A 20,168-nucleotide genomic window follows, 5' to 3' on the forward strand; every position below is an offset into this window, starting at 1 on the left:
GAGACATGCGCGGACTTTCTTATGCAGTGTTCGCTCGTCTTCGCACAACGTCCCGTCATGTACGCGACTGATGCTAGTAAGATAGCTTATGTAATTAATCTGCTTCGCGGCAAGGCACGCGCTTGGGCTACAGCGCTTTGGGAGCAAAATTCACGGCTCCTTCTGACATATGATGGGTTTGTGAGGGAGTTCAGAACAGTGTTCGATCACCCAAATAGAGGAGAGACCGCTTCAGCCGTGCTGCTGTCAATGAGACAGGGGCGCCGGAGCGCAGCTGCTTATGCAGTCGACTTCCGCATCGCGGCTGCGAGGTCCGGCTGGAATAACACTGCCCTCCGCGCCGCCTTCGTAAACGGACTGTCATTGGTCCTGAAGGAGCTCCTGGTGGCCAAGGACGAACCGCGGGATTTAGACGGGCTTATTGATCTCGTTATACGATTAGACAATCGGTTAGAGGAACGCCGTCAGGAGCGAGGCGAAGGACGTGACTGGATACGCGCCGCCCCTCTCCCTTCCGGGTTCGAAAAGGGGCCGCCCTCCCCACGCTCCACAGCCGCAGCGCTTTGTGGGGCAACAGCTCCCCCTGTTGACGTTGTTAGGGAAACGCACAGGGCCAAAATGGGGAGGCTGATCCGTGGAGAGTGTTTTCTCTGCAGCTCAACAGAGCACACACAGAGAGACTGCCCCAAACGGCCAAAACGTCAACACTCGCCCTTAGAGACTGGGCTAAGGGGGGGTCAAGACATTCAAGTGAGACACACACAAATTGCCACACGACTCCCAGTCACAATCCTGAGCGGGGATTTAACCCTTCAAGCCCGAGCACTGGTGGACACGGGGTGAGAAGGGAATCTGCTAGACAGCAGATGGGCAAAGGAGGTAGGGCTCCCTCTGGTGGCGCTTCCTACGCCATTGCAGGTGCGGGCACTAGATGGCACCCTCCTCCCTTTACTCACACACAAGACACAACCAGTAACTCTGGTGGTGTCTGTAAACCACCGGGAGGAGATTGAGTTTTTTGTAACTCCTTCTACCTCCCGCGTGATTTTGGGCATCCCATGGATGTTAAAGCACAATCCCCGGATCGATTGGCCGTCTGGGGTGGTGGTTCAGTGGAGCAAAACCTGCCATCGGGTGTGTTTAGGATCCTCGGTTCCTCCCGGTTCCCAGGCTAAGGAGGAGGTCAAAGTCCCTCCCAATCTAACGGCAGTGCCGGTTGAGTACCACGATCTTGCTGACGTTTTCAGCAAGGATCTGGCACTCACCCTTCCCACGCACCGTCCGTACGATTGTGCCATTGATTTGGTTCCAGGCGCTGAGTTCCCGTCCAGCAGGCTGTACAACCTCTCACGACCTGAGCGCGAATCAATGGAGACCTACATCCGGGACTCATTAGCTGCCGGGCTGATCCGGAACTCCACCTCCCCGATGGGGGCAGGTTTCTTTTTTGTGGGCAAGAAAGATGGCGGACTTCGTCCATGTATTGATTACAGGGGGCTGAATGAGATTACGGTTCACAACCGATACCCGTTGCCATTATTAGATTCCGTGTTCACCCCCCTGCATGGAGCCAAAATCTTTACTAAGCTGGATCTTAGAAATGCGTATCACCTGGTTCGGATCTGGAAGGGAGACGAATGGAAGACAGCATTCAACACCCCATTAGGTCACTTTGAGTACCTGGTCATGCCGTTCGGCCTCACAAACGCCCCCGCGACGTTCCAAGCATTAGTTAATGATGTCTTGCGGGATTTCCTGCACCGATTCGTCTTCGTATATCTAGACGATATACTCATCTTTTCCCCGGATCCTGAGACTCATGTCCGGCATGTACGTCAGGTCCTGCAGCGGTTGTTGGAGAACCGGCTGTTTGTGAAGGACGAGAAGTGTGAGTTTCACCACACATCTTTGTCCTTCCTGGGGTTTATCATCTCCCCCAACTCCGTCGCTCCTGATCCGGCCAAGGTTGCGGCGGTGAGAGACTGGCCCCAACCCACTAGCCGTAGGAAGCTGCAACAGTTCCTCAGCTTTGCAAATTTCTACAGGAGGTTCATTAAGGGCTACAGTCAGGTAGTTAGCCCCCTGACAGCCCTGACCTCACCAAAAGTCCCCTTCACCTGGTCGGATCGTTGCGATGCCGCGTTCAAGGAGTTGAAACGGCGCTTCTCGTCTGCACCCGTTCTGGTGCAGCCCGATCCTAGTCGCCAGTTAGTGGTTGAAGTGGACGCCTCGGACTCAGGGATAGGAGCTGTGCTTTCCCAGAGCGGGAAGACCGATAAAGTCCTTCACCCGTGTGCCTATTTTTCCCGCAGGTTGACCCCGGCCGAACGGAACTATGACGTCGGCAATCGAGAACTCCTTGCGGTGAAAGAGGCTCTTGAAGAGTGGAGACATCTGTTGGAGGGAACGTCCGTGCCATTCACGGTTTTCACTGACCACCGGAACCTGGAGTATATCAGGACCGCCAAGCGGCTGAACCCCAGGCAAGCCCGCTGGTCACTGTTCTTCGGCCGTTTTGACTTCCGGATCACCTACCGTCCCGGGACCAAAAACCAGAAATCGGATGCCTTGTCCCGGGTACATGAAGATGAAGTCAAAGCGGAGTTGTCGGATCCACCGGAACCCATCATCCCGGAGTCCACTATCGTGGCCACCCTCACCTGGGATGTAGAGAGAACCGTCCGGGAGGCCCTGGCACGAAGCCCGGACCCCGGAACTGGGCCGAAGAACAAACTATACGTCCCACCAGAAGCTAGGGCTGCAGTCCTGGACTTCTGTCACGGCTCCAAGCTCTCCTGTCACCCAGGGGTGCGAAGAACCGTGGCAGTTGTCCGGCAGCGCTTCTGGTGGGCGTCCCTAGAGGCCGACGTCCGGGATTATATCCAGGTCTGCACCACCTGTGCCAGGGGCAAGGCTGACTATCGCAGGGCACCAGGCCTACTCCAGCCGCTGCCTGTGCCTCATCGCCCCTGGTCCCACATCGGCCTGGATTTTGGCACGGGCCTCCCGCCATCCCAGGGCAACACCACCATCCTCACGATAGTGGACCGGTTCTCCAAGGCGGCCCACTTCGTGGCCCTCCCGAAGCTCCCAACAGCCCAGGAGACAGCGGACCTCCTGGTCCACCACGTCGTCCGGCTGCATGGGATTCTAACAGACATCGTCTCCGATCGCGGTCCCCAGTTCTCCTCGCAAGTCTGGAGGAGCTTCTGCCGGGAACTGGGGGCCACGGTGAGTCTCTCGTCCGGGTACCACCCTCAGACCAACGGGCAAGCAGAACGGGTAAACCAGGAGGTGGAACAGGCTTTGCGCTGCGTGACTGCCGCGCACCCGGCGGCCTGGAGTACCCATTTGGCCTGGATCGAGTATGCTCATAACAGCCAGGTGTCTTCAGCCACTGGCCTCTCCCCTTTTGAGGTATGTCTGGGGTATCAGCCCCCGTTGTTTCCGGTGGTTGAGGGAGAGGTCGGTGTGCCCTCGGTCCAGGCCCACCTACGGAAGTGCCGTCGGGTGTGGCGTGCCGCCCGTACTGCTTTGCTAAAGGCCCGGACGAGGGCAAAAGCCCATGCAGACCGTCGGCGGGCCCCGGCCCCTGCGTATCGGCCAGGGCAGGAGGTGTGGTTATCCACAAAGGACATTCCCCTCAAGGTGGACTCCCCCAAGCTACAGGACCGTTACATCGGCCCATTTAAGATCCTTAAGGTCATCAGTCCAGCCGCGGTGAGGCTTCAGCTTCCGGCCTCACTGCGGATCCATCCTGTGTTTCACGTGTCCCAGATAAAACCACATCACACCTCACCCCTCTGTACTCCGGGTCCGGCACCGCCTCCTGCCCGGATCATCGATGGCGAGCCGGCTTGGACTGTACGCCGGCTTTTGGATGTCCGTAGGATGGGCCGGGGCTTCCAGTATTTGGTGGACTGGGAGGGGTACGGCCCCGAAGAACGCTCCTGGGTGAAGAGGAGCTTCATCCTGGACCCGGCCCTCCTGGCCGATTTCTACCGCCGCCACCCGGACAAGCCTGGTTGGGCGCCAGGAGGCGCCCGTTGAGGGGGGGGTCCTGTTGTGTGGGCCGCCAGAAGAGGAGGTACTGCTGGCCCACCACCAGAGGGCGCCCTGCCTGAAGTGCGGGTTTCAGGCACGAGAGGGCGCAGCTGCCTCACAGGAGCAGCCAGGGTGACAGCTGTCACGCATCACCTGCAACAGCTGTTACCCATCATCTGATCAACAGGGGAATATCAGCAGGACGACGCCTCCACCTCTTTGCCGAGATATCGTTCTACCTGGAAGGTAACGTACCTCAGCTGACTGTTTTGACAGTATTTTTTGTGACTTGTGCGTTGTTAGTGTGGACTACTTTTCCAACGAGAGGTGGAGGTAGCATTCCTGCTATACGGATTCCTGGGTGCAAACGCGCCCTCATTTAATTGCTTTTTGTTCCTCGCCAGCAGTACCAGGTCCGACACGCGGAGGCAGTGGCCACCTGGGAGTTCGGGACTTGGCGGTTCCAGTATTCCTGGGGTCTGGTGGCGGAGGAAATCGTGTGGTTCCGGTTCTGCTTTGGACAGGCGTCTCCTATCTTCGAGCCTGCCCACACGACATCTTTGTGAATTGACTTTTGTCCATTGTTGTAATCTGTTGTATTTGTTGTGCACATTCACAACAGTAAAGTGTTGTTATTTGACCTACTTCATTGTCCGTTCATTTGCGCCCCCTGTTGTGGGTCCATGTACCTACACTTTCCCAACACAAATATGATGCAAATGTGGAGGTGGGTTGTGGAATTGCCCAGGCCAGATCAGTCACCAGGGTTAAGGTCATGTCTGCCTGTCCTCTCAGGTCTTTGACCTGATTTCAACCCAGCTCATGCTAGTGAAACCTAACCACAGAATTGGTCAAGGCTAAGGAATTTGATTTTCAACCCAAGTTGGGTCAAATATCACACACACTTCTGTAGATTTCATAATTGCCCTGGCAAGGTCAGGCAGCAGTCAGACATTTGGGTCAGAGTCAAGGTCACTGGGGTCATATGTCAGATTGCCATATCTTTTAATGGCTTCATGTGCACTGGCACTATATCTTAGTATACAAAATTAATTATTTTTTGATTAACTGTGGTTACATTCTAAAATGTAAATAATGGTCACAAGTACACACAACGCTGCTGAAAGGATTTTGTGTGAATGTAGCTGAATCAGACACTTCTCTCCACAGATGTGCAGTTTAGAAGTTACTTGTCACTTCAAATGAGCTTATTTACCTATTTCTTAAATTTCCATATCATCTGCTTAATGATCACCAAGGCCACTGCTGCTTGTTTGCAATTTTTATATAAAAATACAGACACAAAGTACATGTGGTCGTCCGTACACCAATATGTCTGTTTAGTGTATATTACATGCATGAGTGTGCTGTATGTGCCTGTGTCCATGCTTTGGAATGGGGTGAATATGTACAGCAGTAGAGCCTGAAAATAAATCTGTTTGGGATTGGGGGTGTGGGGATGAAATATGGTCCCCGGGATGTGGAGCAATGTGAAAAACTCGGCAACGCCAGGGAATAACAAATCTCCTGATGTCGCCTTGCTGCAAAATAAATACACTCCCACATACAAGTCATCCATCTGGACTATGAGTCGCAACAAAGAGGCCCCCAATACATCCCCAACACACCCACGGGCCCAACACCCACCCCAGAATGTAGCTGTATTTATTTACATGTTTATTTATTTGTTTGTTTGTTGATTTAAATGGAAACTGGTAGTGGGGGGCTATTTATTGTTTTTATGAATGACGCATTATCCCCCTCCACCCCACCCCCATGCTGCCCATGTCTTAATGGGTGGTTTAGAGGGACTGCAATAAAGTGTGGGGTGGGGGGAGGGGGGGGGGTAAGGTTTGTGAACCGGGCATTTTAACTAATGATCGATCACGGGGGATTAAATAATTAAATTTCAGTCCTGACAATTTAAAAGTCTCCCCGCACATGTGGGACTGAATGAGGAAGGAGGGAAAGATGAAAGAAAGGGCCTGCAGCAATGCATCAGATTCAACATCTCATACGTTACAAAAAGCAAGTGGAAGGGTGCGTGCATATGTGTGCATGCTCTGCTGTCTGTGTCTGACATGTAGCGTGGGCCACCAGATTCTTCTTCACTCCGTATATCGCAGCCTTTTCTTGCAGACGCTCCATTATGTATTACTGTATGTATATTATTTCAAACTGTAATGGGTATTGTTATAATCATCAAGATCATCAGAAAAGAAGATGGTGTGCTGTCAATTGTTGAGAGAAATAGAGAAAATTAGCATTTAAAACAGCACAGTATTGCTTTTCCTTAATTTTTTAACCTCCACCAAATTTCAGTGTTGATCCAACTTTCAAATCCAACCTGAGGTCTTCATAGAGCCGACGTCAGGATATCTACATAGATCTGACATTGGGATATCTACATAGATCTGACATTGAGATATCTACATAGATATGGCATTGGGATATCTACATAGATCTGGCATTGGGATATCTACATAGATCTGACATTGAGATATCTACATAGATATGGCAGTGGGATATCTACATAGATCTGGCATTGGGATATCTACATAGATCTGACATTGGGATATCTACGTAGATCTGACATTGAGATATCTACATAGATATGACATTGGGATATCTACATAGATCTGACATTGGGATATCTACATAGATCTGACATTGAGATATCTACATAGATATGGCATTGGGATATCTACATAGATCTGGCATTGGGATATCTACATAGATCTGACCTTGAGATAGCTACATAGATATGGCATTGGGATATCTACATAGATCTGGCATTGGGATATCTACATAGATCTGACATTGAGATATCTACATAGATCTGACATTGAGATATCTACATAGATCTGACATTGGGATATCTACATAGATCTGACACTGAGGTATCCACATAGATCTGGCATTGGGATATCTACATAGATCTAACATTGAGATATCTACATAGATCCGGCATTGGGATATCTACATAGATCTGACATTGGGATATCTACATAGATCTGACATTGAGATATCTACATAGATCCAGCATTGGGATATCTACATAGATCTGACATTGAGATATCTACATAGATATGGCATTGGGATATCTACATAGATCTGACATTGGGATATCTACATAGATCTGACACTGAGGTATCCACATAGATCTGGCATTGGGATATCTACATAGATCTAACATTGAGATATCTACATAGATCCGGCATTGGGATATCTACTTAGATCTGACATTGGGATATCTACATAGATCTGACATTGAGATATCTACATAGATCCAGCATTGGGATATCTACATAGATCTGACATTGAGATATCTACATAGATATGGCATTGGGATATCTACATAGATCTGACATTGGGATATCTACATAGATCTGACACTGAGGTATCCACATAGATCTGGCATTGGGATATCTACATAGATCTAACATTGAGATATCTACATAGATCCGGCATTGGGATATCTACATAGATCTGACATTGGGATATCTACATAGATCTGACATTGAGATATCTACATAGATCCAGCATTGGGATATCTACATAGATCTGACATTGAGATATCTACATAGATATGGCATTGGGATATCTACATAGATCTGACATTGGGATATCTACATAGATCTGACATTGAGATATCTACATAGATCCAGCATTGGGATATCTACATAGATCTGACATATACGAGGTCTGTGATAAAACTAACGTACCTTTTTATTTTTTTCAAAAACTATATGGATTTGAATCACGTGCGATTACATCAGACAACCTTGAACCCTTGTGCGCATGCGTGAGTTTTTTCACGCCTGTCGGTTACGTCATTCGCCTGTGGGCTGGCTTTGAGTGAGGAGTGGTCCACCCCTCCCGTCGGAATCTCTTTGTCTGAGAACTTCCTGAGATACTGACGCTTTGCTTGATCAAAATTTTTTCCAAAACTGTGAGGCACATCGAAGTGAACATCATTCGAGAAATTCAGATGGTTTTCTGTGAAAATTTTAACGGCTGATGAGAGATTATGGACTGTTGCTGTCGCTTTAAGGACTGCCCACGGAGCGGGATGTCGCGATGCGCCCTGAGCCGCCGCTGTCTGCCTGTTTCGAGCTGAAAGCTTCCAAATTTAAGCCTCTGTTGACCCAGGACGTCGTGAGAGAACAGAGAACTTTCAGAAGAGGTCGGGATCAGCAGTTTATCTGGACATTCCACTGTTAAAGGAGATTTTATTAATGAAAGACGTGCGGACGGGTCCGCGCGTCAGGACGCAGCCGGCGCGGTGCGGCGGCACAGGAAAAACACCTCCGTGATGATAACCATTTGTAAAAACCAGGCGGCTTTTGATGGCTTTCAGTTGAGTTGAGTTTTTCTAACTTCTTTATTTTACTCCCATTTGTGTGAATTCACTTTTTTTGAGGATGAGTAACTTATTTGACTTATATCATAAAATTAAACATAGAAAATCCAGTTTTCTGATCAAACTATTTATTTTAAAACCATTGTCAACCTATGTCTAAGTGTGTACCTTGTAATACACCAGCCAGCCATTACGATGTGACCACTGACAGGTGATGTGAATAATGTAACAACAATTATCTCGTGACAGTAGCACCTGTCAGTGGGTGGGAAATATCATGCAGCAAGTTAACATTTTGTCCAAAAAGTTGATGTGTTATATGCAGAAAAAAAGAGGAAATATATATTTGAGTGACTTTAACAGGTGCCAAGTTGTAATGTTACAAGACTGGGCCAGAGCATCTCCAAAGCTGCAGCTCTTGTGGACCTCACCCTTTCACAAAGCAAATGTATTTACAAAGTCAACTATGGCTCTGGTTTACCGGGCTATACCAAAAGTGGTCCAAGGAAGGAAAACTGGTCAACAGCTAAGGTTCACTGATACATGTGGTGAGTGAAGGTTGGCCCATGTGATTTGATCCAACAGAAGGATCTGCTGCTAATGTCTTGGGGCCAGATACCACTGCACACCTTCAGAGGTCAAGTGAAGTCCATGCCTCCAATGGGTCAGGGCTGTTTTGGAGGCAAAGGGGGGCCCTATAACATATTAGACAGGCAGTCACAATGTTATGGCTGATCAGTGTGAGTTATCAACTTACTAAGATGTGTACATGTAAAAACTCTTTTTTGTGTGTGTGCCAAAAAGGCTCTTCAACTTAAGGTACTAACAGAGGGACCCATCATCACTTGGGAGAAGAGTAGTTACAAAATTGTCGGTGTTTATCTATTGAAAAAACAAATAATAAACTATTGAAATTTAGCCTGTAAATAAACTGCAGCACTCACAGACTGCTCTTGTGTAGTCTTTTAAAGGTGCTTTATGATTGTGTTAAAATGATCAAACTTGTGTTGTTTCCCAAGTGTTAAGATTTTTATTGTTCATTTGGATTATTTTATATTTCATTTGATTGTTTCATGTTCATTATTTTGAAGACGTCCACTTCCATGTGGATCACTGCACACCAGCTGCCTTGGTCCCTCACTTGTTCTTCTCAGGTCCTCCAGTCAATGGAGCAGCTCTTTGGGAGGTCCTTGTAAGGTTTCATCTGCCCTCCTCTGGACTGTTTTCCCTTGCTCAGCTGGGAGTAGAGGATCTGCTTGTGAAGTGGGCTGTCACCCATTCTAATGATGTGACCCACCCACCAAAACTGATTCTTGATGATGACACACTCGATGCTTTGTAGCTTCGGTTCAGCCGGGATGTGGATGTGGGTACAGTAGTCTTCCGACCTGATGCAAAGGATACTCCTCAGGCAGCATTGAACTGGGTCTTCGTATGGTGGCAGTAGGTGGTCTAGGGCTCAGATCTGTATAGCAGGGTTGGCATGACAAGAGCTTTGTAGGATTTTTGTTCAGGAAAGCATAAGGGGAAAGAGGTTGGTGAAAAAGAATTGGGGTAGTCAGAGAGATGAAGAAAGTAGAGAGGAGTACAAGGAGATGCAGTGTAAGGCGCAAAGAGAAGTGGAAAAAGCTAAGGAAAAGGCATATAGCAAGTTGTACAAGACATTGAGCATTCAGGAAGGAGAAAATAACCTGTACTGATTGACAAAGGAACAGCTCTGGAAAGGATGTGCAGCAGGTTAGGGAGAAAATGAATACAGATGGTAAACTGCTGAAAGGGAGGAGAGTGTGTTGAGAAGGTGGAGGAAATATTTTGAGGAGTTGATGAATGAAAAAAATGAGTGAGAGATAAGGCTGAATGATGTGGAGAGAGCAAATTAGGAAGTACGAGAGATTAGTAAGGATGAAGTGAGGGCAGCTATGAAGAGGATGAAGAATGGAAAAGCACTTGGTCCAGATGACATTCGAGTGGAGGCATGGAAATGTTTAGGAGAGATGGCAGAGGAGTTTCTGGCCAGATTGTTTAATAAAATCTTGGAAAGTGAGAGCAGTGGGGACACAGTGTGTTGGTTCCTATTTTTAAGAATAAGGGTGATGTGCAGTCCTGCACTAACTACAGAGGCATAAAGTTGATCAGCCATGGCATGAAGTTATGGGAAAGAGTAGTAAAAGCTAGGCTTAGAAAACTGGAGCCCTACGATGCAATGTCTTGTCTGAGAGTACTTATGGAGAAGTACAGAGAAGGCCAGAAGGAGTTAAATTGTGTGTTTGTGGATTTAGAGAAAGCTTATGACAGGGTGCCAACAGAAGAGTTGTGTTATTGTATGAGGAAGTCTGGAGTGGCAGAGACGTGTGTGATGAGGGGAGTGTAGGACAGGAACAATGATAGCATGACAGTGGTGAGATGTGCAGTATGAATGACAGATTAATTCAAGGGGGAGGTGGGATTACACCAAGGATCAGATCTGAGTCCTTTCTTTTTTGTCATGGTGATGGACAGGTTGACAGATAAGATCAGACAGGATTCTCCATTAACTATGATGTTTACCGATGACATTGTGATCTGTAGTGAGAGTAGAGAACAGGTTGAGTCTAACCTGGAGAGGTGGAGATATGCTCTGGAGAGCAGGGGAATGAAAGTTCATGAGAGCAAGATCGAGTACGTGTGTGAATGAGAGGGAGCTCGTGGGATACTGCAGTTACAAGGAATAGAAGTGGTGAAAGTAGATGAGTTTAAATACTTGGGGTCAACTGTCTAAAGTAATGGAGAGTGTGGTAGAGAGGTGAAGAAGAGAATGCAGGCAGGGTGGACTGGGTGGAGAAAGGTGGCAGGAGTGATTTGTGACTGAAGAATATCTGCAAGAGTGAAGGTGAAAGTTTACAAGACAGTAGTGAGACCAGCTATGTTGTACTGCTTAGAGATGGTGGCACTAACAAAAAGACAGGAGGCAGAGCTGAAGATGCTGCGATTCTCTTTGGGAGTGATGAAGATGGACAGGATTAGGAAGGAATATATCAGAGGGACAGCTCAGGTGGGATGGTTTGTAGGCAATGTCAGACATGCAACATTGAGATGGTTCGGACATGTACAGAGGAGGGACCCAGGGTATATAGGGAGAAGGATGCTGAGGATGGAGCCACTAGGCAGGAGTAGAAGAGGGATCAAGGCCAAAAATGAAGTCAAAAATGGTGGGGAGATATGTAGCAGGATGAAGTCTTGGTGATTTTCTTCTTGGTTCTTACTCGGCTCAGGATGAAGAGCTTTCCATCCATTCTGTACATGATGTCAATTAATGGTGGCACCTTGACCTTGATCAGGTGGAGGATTGTTACCACAAAGATGTTGAAGAGTGTAGACGTGATGACACATTCCTGAATGAACATTGAAGTATTCAGTTTTTGTGCAATTTGCCAGAATTTTGGTGGATATGCCATTGTGGTGAAGCTTCAGTATCTTGAGGCCATCGAACCTCCTCCCCTGGTTTCAGCAAAGCAGTTGGCTGAATAATGCCAGGAAGAAACATTCATACAACACAAATTATAGGTAGAAAACATACTAATCTACTAATACTAATATATTTTTGTGTTTATATATGTGTGGCGCATTATGAAGTGCAAAATACGACAACGGAGACCCCGGACTGTTGAACAACTGAAGTCATACATCAAGCAAGAATGGGAAAGAATTCCACCTACAAAGCTTCAACAATTAATGTCCTCAGTTCCCAAACACTTACTGAGTGTTGTTAGAAGGAAAGGTGATGTAACACAGTGGTAAACATACCACTGTCCCAGCTTTTTTGAAATGTGTTGCAGACATCCATTTCAAAAGGAGCAAATATTTGCACAAAACAATGAATTTTATCAGTTTGAACATTAAATATCTTGTCTTTGTGGTGTATTCAATTAATATAGGTTAAAGAGGATTTGAAAATCACTGTATTCTGTTTTTGTTTACATTTTACACAACGTGCCAACTTCATTGGAATTGGGGTTGTATGTATATTAATCACCACACAAAGCGAAGCAGAGAAGCACCCATTTTTACATTAATGTTTGCCATTTTATTATTTTCTTTAGAATCTGCTTTTCCAATTACGCTCCATTCTCTTGCTTTAATTAGGTCACAGTGAGTTGTCACGTTCTGTGTGTGAGGGTCATTCTGTCCCTCCAAGGGATAAATATTAGCCTATGTTATTTGTAAATAGGTGATGTATGGTGGTCATATCTCTCGGTGATGAATGTTTTTTAGAAATTTCCTTTCCTTTATCAATTGACTAACAAACCCATGTATCACTGCCACTCTCTCCCACTCGCCACATAAATTAAATAAGCAGCTTTCTCTCCATCTCCCTTTCTTCTCACTTTTCTGCCGCTCACCTCTTCCCTTTTCATTATTCCTCTTAACTGCAGTGCTTTCATTGAATTTTATCCATTTCTTTTCAGTTTTCACAAACATCCGAGCTTGATGAGATGCGAGTTCGCGCCGTCGCCACATACATCTCGATCACAAACATCCCTGCAATGTGATGGAAACAATAAAGGTGCATTTCAGCCTGATCACTCTTTGGCCTCCAGCAGATTATTTGATGGGCTGATCGTCAAACTGCGTGAGACATACTTAAGGACGGATCGTCATATCAGAGAATGTGTTTACTCGTTACGATTTATTACAGAGATGCTGGATTAAATGGGATGTCTTTCAGAAGGATGGTGCGTAAAGAGCTACAGGCTGAGGACGGGCGGGTTCCTCTCTGTCACAGGATGATGACAGGAGCCCGATTATGCCAGAGTGCCATATTGTAAACTACTCATCATTAGTGAGCCCATCCTGGCTAACGATCGCAGTGTAGATTAACGGGGGCAATGTGGAGAGCCATCTTCAATCAAGGAGGGCCGTTTAGAGAGGGTCTCTGTCATTAAGCACAGCTGTATCGCACCAGGATATGGGAGATGCTGAGCTGTAAAGTCAAGCCAGGCCCAGCCTGGAGCTCCACGGGGGGTTTCCATGACGCACTCTTTAAATCCAAAATGATCACGAGTTGAAAAACAACAAACGCCTACAACATTCAGCCAAATTAAATTATGATCCACCATAGACGGTTTGCAGTCGCAGCCTTGCAGGGATTCTCAAGCTTCAGTCAATAGTTTGAAGGAGGGGGGAGGAGAAATTGAAACTGGTGGTTTATTTTAATCCCTCGCTCCATCTGTCTCCACTCCTCTGTTTATACACAACACTCGCTTCTGTCCTCATCATCTCACTTTCCCGCTTCCAGCTTTGCTTTTTTGTGGTTCGGATTGTGCAGGTTGTTGGCTTTCGAGAGAAACAGGTTTATAATGATGAGAATGGTTCATCACATAACGGAAAGAATAACAACTCCAAGGATAACATACTTGTCTTTCCAAGTCAGCAAACTCGCACTTCATGGCTATTGTGCTGAACAGAGGAACTCCGTTTTCTAGAGGTTTACTAGACAGTTATTGGACTTTCTTCATTGTTGAGATGTTTTGCAGTTCATCCAAGTGACAACTTTGGTTTTAATCCTAACAAACCCATGTTTCAAAAAGGAATGAGTGGCGCAATATCTCAAAGACTGGAATGAAGTCCAGTTTCCAGAGAACAAAAATATAAACGCAACACTTTTGGTTTTGCTCCCATTTTGTATGAGATGAACTCAAAGATCGAAAACTTTTTCCACATACACAATATCACCATTTCTCTCAAATACTGTTCACAAACCAGTCTAAATCTGTGATAGTGAGCACTTCTCCTTTGCTGAGATAATCCATCCCACCTCACAGGTGTGCCATACCAAGATGCTGATTAGACACCATGATTAGTGCACAGGTGTGCCTTAGACTGCCCACAATAAAAGGCCACTCTGAAAGGTGCAGTTTTATCACACAGCACAATGCCACAGATGTCGCAAGATTTGAGGGAGCGTGCAGTTGGCATGCTGACAGCAGGAATGTCAACCAGAGCTGTTGCTCGTGTATTGAATGTTCATGTCTCTACCATAAGCCGTCTCCAAAGTCGTTTCAGAGAATTTGACAGTACATCCAACCAGCCTCACAACCGCAGACCACGTGTAACCACACCAGCCCAGGACCTCCACATCCAGCATGTTCACCTCCAAGATCGTCTGAGACCAGCCACTCGGACAGCTGCTGAAACAATCGGTTTGCATAACCAAAGAATTTCTGCACAAACTGTCAGAAACCGTCTCAGGGAAGCTCATCTGCATGCTCGTCGTCCTCATCGGCGTCTCGACCTGACTCCAGTTCGTCGTCGTAACCGACTTGAGTGGGCAAATGCTCACATTCGCTGGCGTTTGGCACGTTGGAGAGGTGTTCTCTTCACGGATGATGCGAAGGAGCTGTGTTGCACTGCATGAGGCAAATGGTGGTCACACCAGATACTGACTGGTATCCCCCCCCAATAAAACAAAACTGCACCTTTCAGAGTGGCCTTTTATTGTGGGCAGTCTAAGGCACACCTGTGCACTAATCATGGTGTCTAATCAGCATCTTGATATGGCACACCTGTGAGGTGGGATGGATTATCTCAGCAAAGGAGAAGTGCTCACTATCACAGATTTAGACTGGTTTGTGAACAATATTTGAGGGAAATGGTGATATTGTGTATGTGGAAAAAGTTTTAGATCTTTGAGTTCATCTCATACAAAATGGGAGCAAAACCAAAAGTGTTGCGTTTATATTTTTGTTGAGTATAGATACATTGTACCTGGATGAATAAGAACCTTCATCCAGCAATATGAATGTGCTTAAGAGCTGCTTTTAAGATTGATTAAATGATTGAAGGGAGTAGAATTTCACCATGATGTTTCACATTCATGATCAAGTCAAAATGTGTCATGACATGACATGCTGATGTTGATAAATGTGCCCGGTCTTCTTTGTTGAGGTTTGGGTGGGTTCACTTGTGGACCTTGAGTCCACTTTATGATCTATGAACTCCGTGGACTTGTCCAAAAAAGGCAGCTGAAGACTTGTTGTTTTAAACTGGGGTTTGTATTGTATTTTATTGTTTCTGTTTTAACTGTTACTGCTGTTTTACATATTTAGATTTTGCTTTTATTTTTTTCTTTTAGTTTTATGTGAAACCCCTTGTGATTTGTATATTGAAAGGCGGTATATATGAGGTCTGTCAATAAAGTAACAGTCCTTTTTATTTTTTTCAAAAACTATATGGATTTCATTCATATGTTTTTACGTCAGCCAAGCTTGAACCCTTGTGCGCATGCGTGAGTTTTCAAGAGGGTTCAAGGGTCACGAGGGTTCAAGCATGTCTGACGTAAAAACATATGAATGAAATCCATATAGTTTTTGAAAAAATAAAAAGGACCGTTACTTTATTGACAGACCTCATATATATATATATATATATATATATATATATATATATATATTCACTTATTAACTTAGTTCATTGCTTAGGTTTCCCTTCAGGAGCAGAGGAGGCAGGGAACCCATCAAACAGAGTAAAACTAATGAAATTAGTAAAGTCAATGAATTTCTTGAATTTCTTCTCAATAAAACACATTTCATTATATTGCAAATACAGGCCTATTGTTTCACATATCAGAGGTGATTGAAATGTTTTGAGTCCAACCAAGAAGAAACCACTACTGAAGGAATGTAATGCTTTATTTTTCACCATAATCCCCATGTACTCGTAAGTCTTAACACTTCTTCCAGCGTCGCTGCAGTGCCTTAATGCTCAGAAGGTCTTATTGTGGAGCTCAAGTCCACAAGTCATCCACTGCAGATATGACATCATTATCAGTCTTACAATGAGCTTCAGCAAGATGCCTTTTCATGTTTGGAAACAGATGGAAGTCAAAAGGAGCCAAATCAGGGGAATAAGGTGGGTGTGGAACAAGTTCAAAGCCATATTCATGAATGGCAGCCATCGTGATGATGGATGTCCCTGGACATCTGGAACCTCGTGCGTTTCTGATCAGCCATGAGAAGGCTTGACAAATCTTTCATCATGCTGAAAGTTTTGTCATTCCTCGTTCTTCCATCAGAACCAAATGAACTCTCTCCTGGGAAAATGCCTCCAGTACTGGCTATGCAATGCTCATTTACTCTTCTGTCAATGAAGACTATATCATGGATCTTCTGGATCATACAGGGCGATGTGTCAGTTCTGTGTCTAATCTTGCTCCATCTTTGAAGCTTGTTCTGCCCCTCATGAATCAGTTGACCAGCGTTTAACTGTAGTATAAGACGGGGATTCCTCCCCTAATGTCATTACCATGTTCTCATGGATCTCCTTCGAAGACATTCCCTTTTTTGTGAGATACTGGATCACAGCACGCCCACCAGCTTTGTCCATTTATCCAATCTGCCACACCACAACTCACCTCACTGAAATATTGTGTCTGCAACATTGCACCCAGTGAGTCAAAATTTCACGCGTTGGTTTGTCAGAACACAGAAGATGGAGAACCACACGCTACTTTTGCTGGGTCAGGCTCAAAGCTTTTCAATCACCCCTCCTACAGTACATGTTATTTTTCTGGGATGTGTGAAATTGTTTTAAAACAGTGTTTCATTTTGACTCTTGGCTGACAGTGTTGAGGGATGGATAATCTGTTGATCCTCAAGTACTAAATTAGATTAGATTAGTTTTGATCAAACTTTATTAATGCCTTGGGAAGACTCCCTCAGGGAAATTGAGGTTCCAGCAGCACTGGACAGTAGTACACAGGGTAAGAAGCACACAGAGTATCAGAAGTAACAGACAATTTGCAACATGTAAATACAAATATAAATACCAGAAATACTGTCTTACTGGCTACTACTGTTCCTCTCCTTCCCATCCTCTGTCTTCCTGTTACTCCTCCTCCCCCTGAGTGAGGAGTTGTACAGTCTGATGGCCTGAGGGATAAAGGAGCCTGTTGGTCCTGTACTTGGGAAGGAGCAGTCTGTGGCTGAAGAGGCTCCTCTGGTTGCTGATGAGGGTGTGCAGAGGGTGGCTGGCATAAAAAGACAGATAGCAAAGAAAAGGTCAAAATCATCAGGTGCCAGTTTAGCAAAAAGAGAAGAGGAGAAACAAGCAAAAAATAAAGGTACACTGTCAAAAATTAAAGTATGATGCTGTGGGTGCCAGACTACCTCTGTAAAAAAAAAAAACAAACAAAAAAAAAACAGTAAAACAATTGTTATCTTGATTAAAATTTTGTAAAAAGTAATCAATTCAGTTTTAATAATAGAAAAAAGCTGGCAGCTGTGATTGTTTTTTTTTTGTTTGTTTTTTTACAGTGTACAGAGCTATGTCATCAATTTATGAGTATGATATTATAATGAAAGGGGCAAATGCTACTTTGTACAAGTCTTGTGTTTTTTTTTAGCCTCTTGCTATGTTGCTTGCTATGCATATGCATTGCTTATACACAAGATGATAGTTTTCAGTCCAAATGAATTAGCAAACATCTAAACATTCAAACATTAAATCTCAAACATAAGATAAAATGTTATGGTTTTGCAAAATGGGGAGGGGGTGGGGGATCTGAAGGGAGGACCAAGGGCACCATACAAGCTAGAACCGCCTCTGTGCCCACCAGCTGTGTGGGTGTGTCCAGTGGTGGGCACAGTTCCACTAATCAGCTAACTGCTAATTAGCAAAGATAACGTTTTTGTTAGCAGATTAGCTTTTCAGTTAACAAATTAGTTTTCATTAAATTTATTTCTGCTAACTTTCAGTCCACAAATATTTTTTGCTGGTAAAGTGAGTAAATTTAACGGTTAAAAATGTTTGTAAACCCTAAAATCATACATGTTAGTTCCTGCTAATGAATGCAGAGAGCTAGCTAACACTTCCGGGTCACAGGTCAAAGCACACAAGTGCTGGTAAGAAGACAAGAAGTTACACTGTAGACAAAAATAGTATGTAAACAGCTCAAAAGTCAGTATTTTTATTTACGTATTTATTTTTTGTGCATTTGTTTTGCGTTTGTGAAGGCAATACGGGTGAGTTGTAGCTTCGTTAATGGTTTATACATATAATATAATATAGAGATAAACTGTGACTTCTAATACTGAGATTTACTGCTTTTGATAAAGATGATGACAGTGTTTTGAGTTTTATTTTTTATTTATTTCTTTTCGTGTGTTCGTTTTTTGTTTGTGATAAGTTGGTTCCACTCCTCCAGCCAATGCAAAGGAGTCGGTATCGGGTTATTTGGTCACGTGACTTTTAGTCAGGATTCTGACATTTTGCTGATTGGCTGAGACACACTGCTCTCTGATTGGCTACAGCCTTTTTTACAATGTTTCAAACCTCCAAATGTTTTCGGTTGCTGTGCGAATTCCAGACACACAAAGCAAATACCTGGTTTCCATTTTGGTTTGACAGGCGTGAGATAAACTCCCACCCCCAACATTTGCAACATTTTGCAACTAGTTTGTCTCACTTTTCAAGTCTTTCAGTTTGTTTTTCACATTTTTGGCAGTTACGGCACAGCCAATCACAGAGCCATGTTTTCAAAAACACGCTACCAGTCTCTTTGTATAAGAGACTGTGGTACCAGTGCTATGTTTGTGATCGCCTTTGAATTTACCCAGCAGCCCCTGCGGCACTTAAACTCAAAACTGGCTTATCAGTAGCCTACAGTGTACCGAGTCAATACTAAAAGTTAGTGGTTAGCGGTAACACACGCTAAATTTTTTTGTCAGTTTATCGGTTTAGCGTTATAAAAGTTAGCTTTTCAGTTAGCGGTTTAAAAACTATCAAAGCTAACTTTTCGGTTAGCTGTGCCCACCGCTGAGAGTGTCATACTGCCTCAGTGGGTGTGTCTCACAGCAAATAAAACTTCACATATGGAATTGCATGACATATCTCACAAATGTATAAAATTAAGTGTTTCCAGCCTATGATTACTTTAAAGCAGGATAGTTTCTACATGAGTTGTGGGACTTTGAGGATTTCATGTGAAACCCTAACCATATATACCAGGTAAAGTGGGAAAATATCCAATTTTGCACCACATGGCAACTTTTAAAAACGAATTTTATACATTTCACAGTAAAATATTTGACTACTGGCATTAAATTTATGATAAATTTGGAATCCTTCAACCACCTCTGGTCTCTTTTTTTTCCCCTCTACTTGTGCCTCCTCCCTCCTGACTTCATCTCAGTGCTTCTTTTGCCGCCTTTGCTGTGATCTCCAGATAACCTCCTCTTGTTCAGAAGATGGACAGGCATGACTTTTGTGGACAGGCTGCAGCTCTCTCCACAATTGCTTGAACAATTGGAGGTAAATACGCTGGAGACAGCCCATTTGTTTTGGGCTGGTGGTGATGCATGCTTTTGCAGCGAGCAGCACATTTTTACAGCGCAGCCCAAAGCAGCTGTGAATAATGGACTGCTCCGGCCTGTCCACTCATACTGCTATTTTTATTATTGTCTCCCTTATAGTTTTCATTTTTCATATCATGAAGAGAGAGAGAAAGAGAGAAAACATACAGCATCGCCTTATATGTTCTCTCCCTAAAAGAGGCAGGAAGTGAGGCCCCACATCCTCCTTTTCACTCACTTTATCATCTACCATCAACCATTCCTCCCGTTTATTTATTTATATATTTATTTATTTATTTATTTTCCTCCCGGCAGATTTAGTTGGATGTCAGGATGAGACAAATACAGGATTATCAACTGACAAAACAATCACTCATCTCGGACGACTTCATCGTGATTTTTCATCAATCCATCATTCAGATCTGTCCTCCGGG

At 44.8% G+C, this 20,168-nt stretch overlaps 1 long non-coding RNA gene across 1 annotated transcript; it reads left to right on the plus strand.

Annotated features, from left to right (window-relative positions):
• The first annotated feature begins 5,946 nt into the window (after positions 1 to 5,946).
• Positions 5,947 to 18,814, plus strand: LOC117511669. Its single transcript, XR_004561031.1, has 3 exons — positions 5,947 to 5,956; positions 13,113 to 13,123; positions 18,694 to 18,814. It is a non-coding gene; the product is annotated as an uncharacterized LOC117511669 (long non-coding RNA).
• Positions 18,815 to 20,168: the final 1,354 nt, after the last annotated feature.

Source organism: Thalassophryne amazonica, chromosome 6 (assembly GCF_902500255.1).
Source record: "Thalassophryne amazonica chromosome 6, fThaAma1.1, whole genome shotgun sequence".
In the NCBI taxonomy this organism is placed as follows: domain Eukaryota; kingdom Metazoa; phylum Chordata; class Actinopteri; order Batrachoidiformes; family Batrachoididae; genus Thalassophryne; species Thalassophryne amazonica.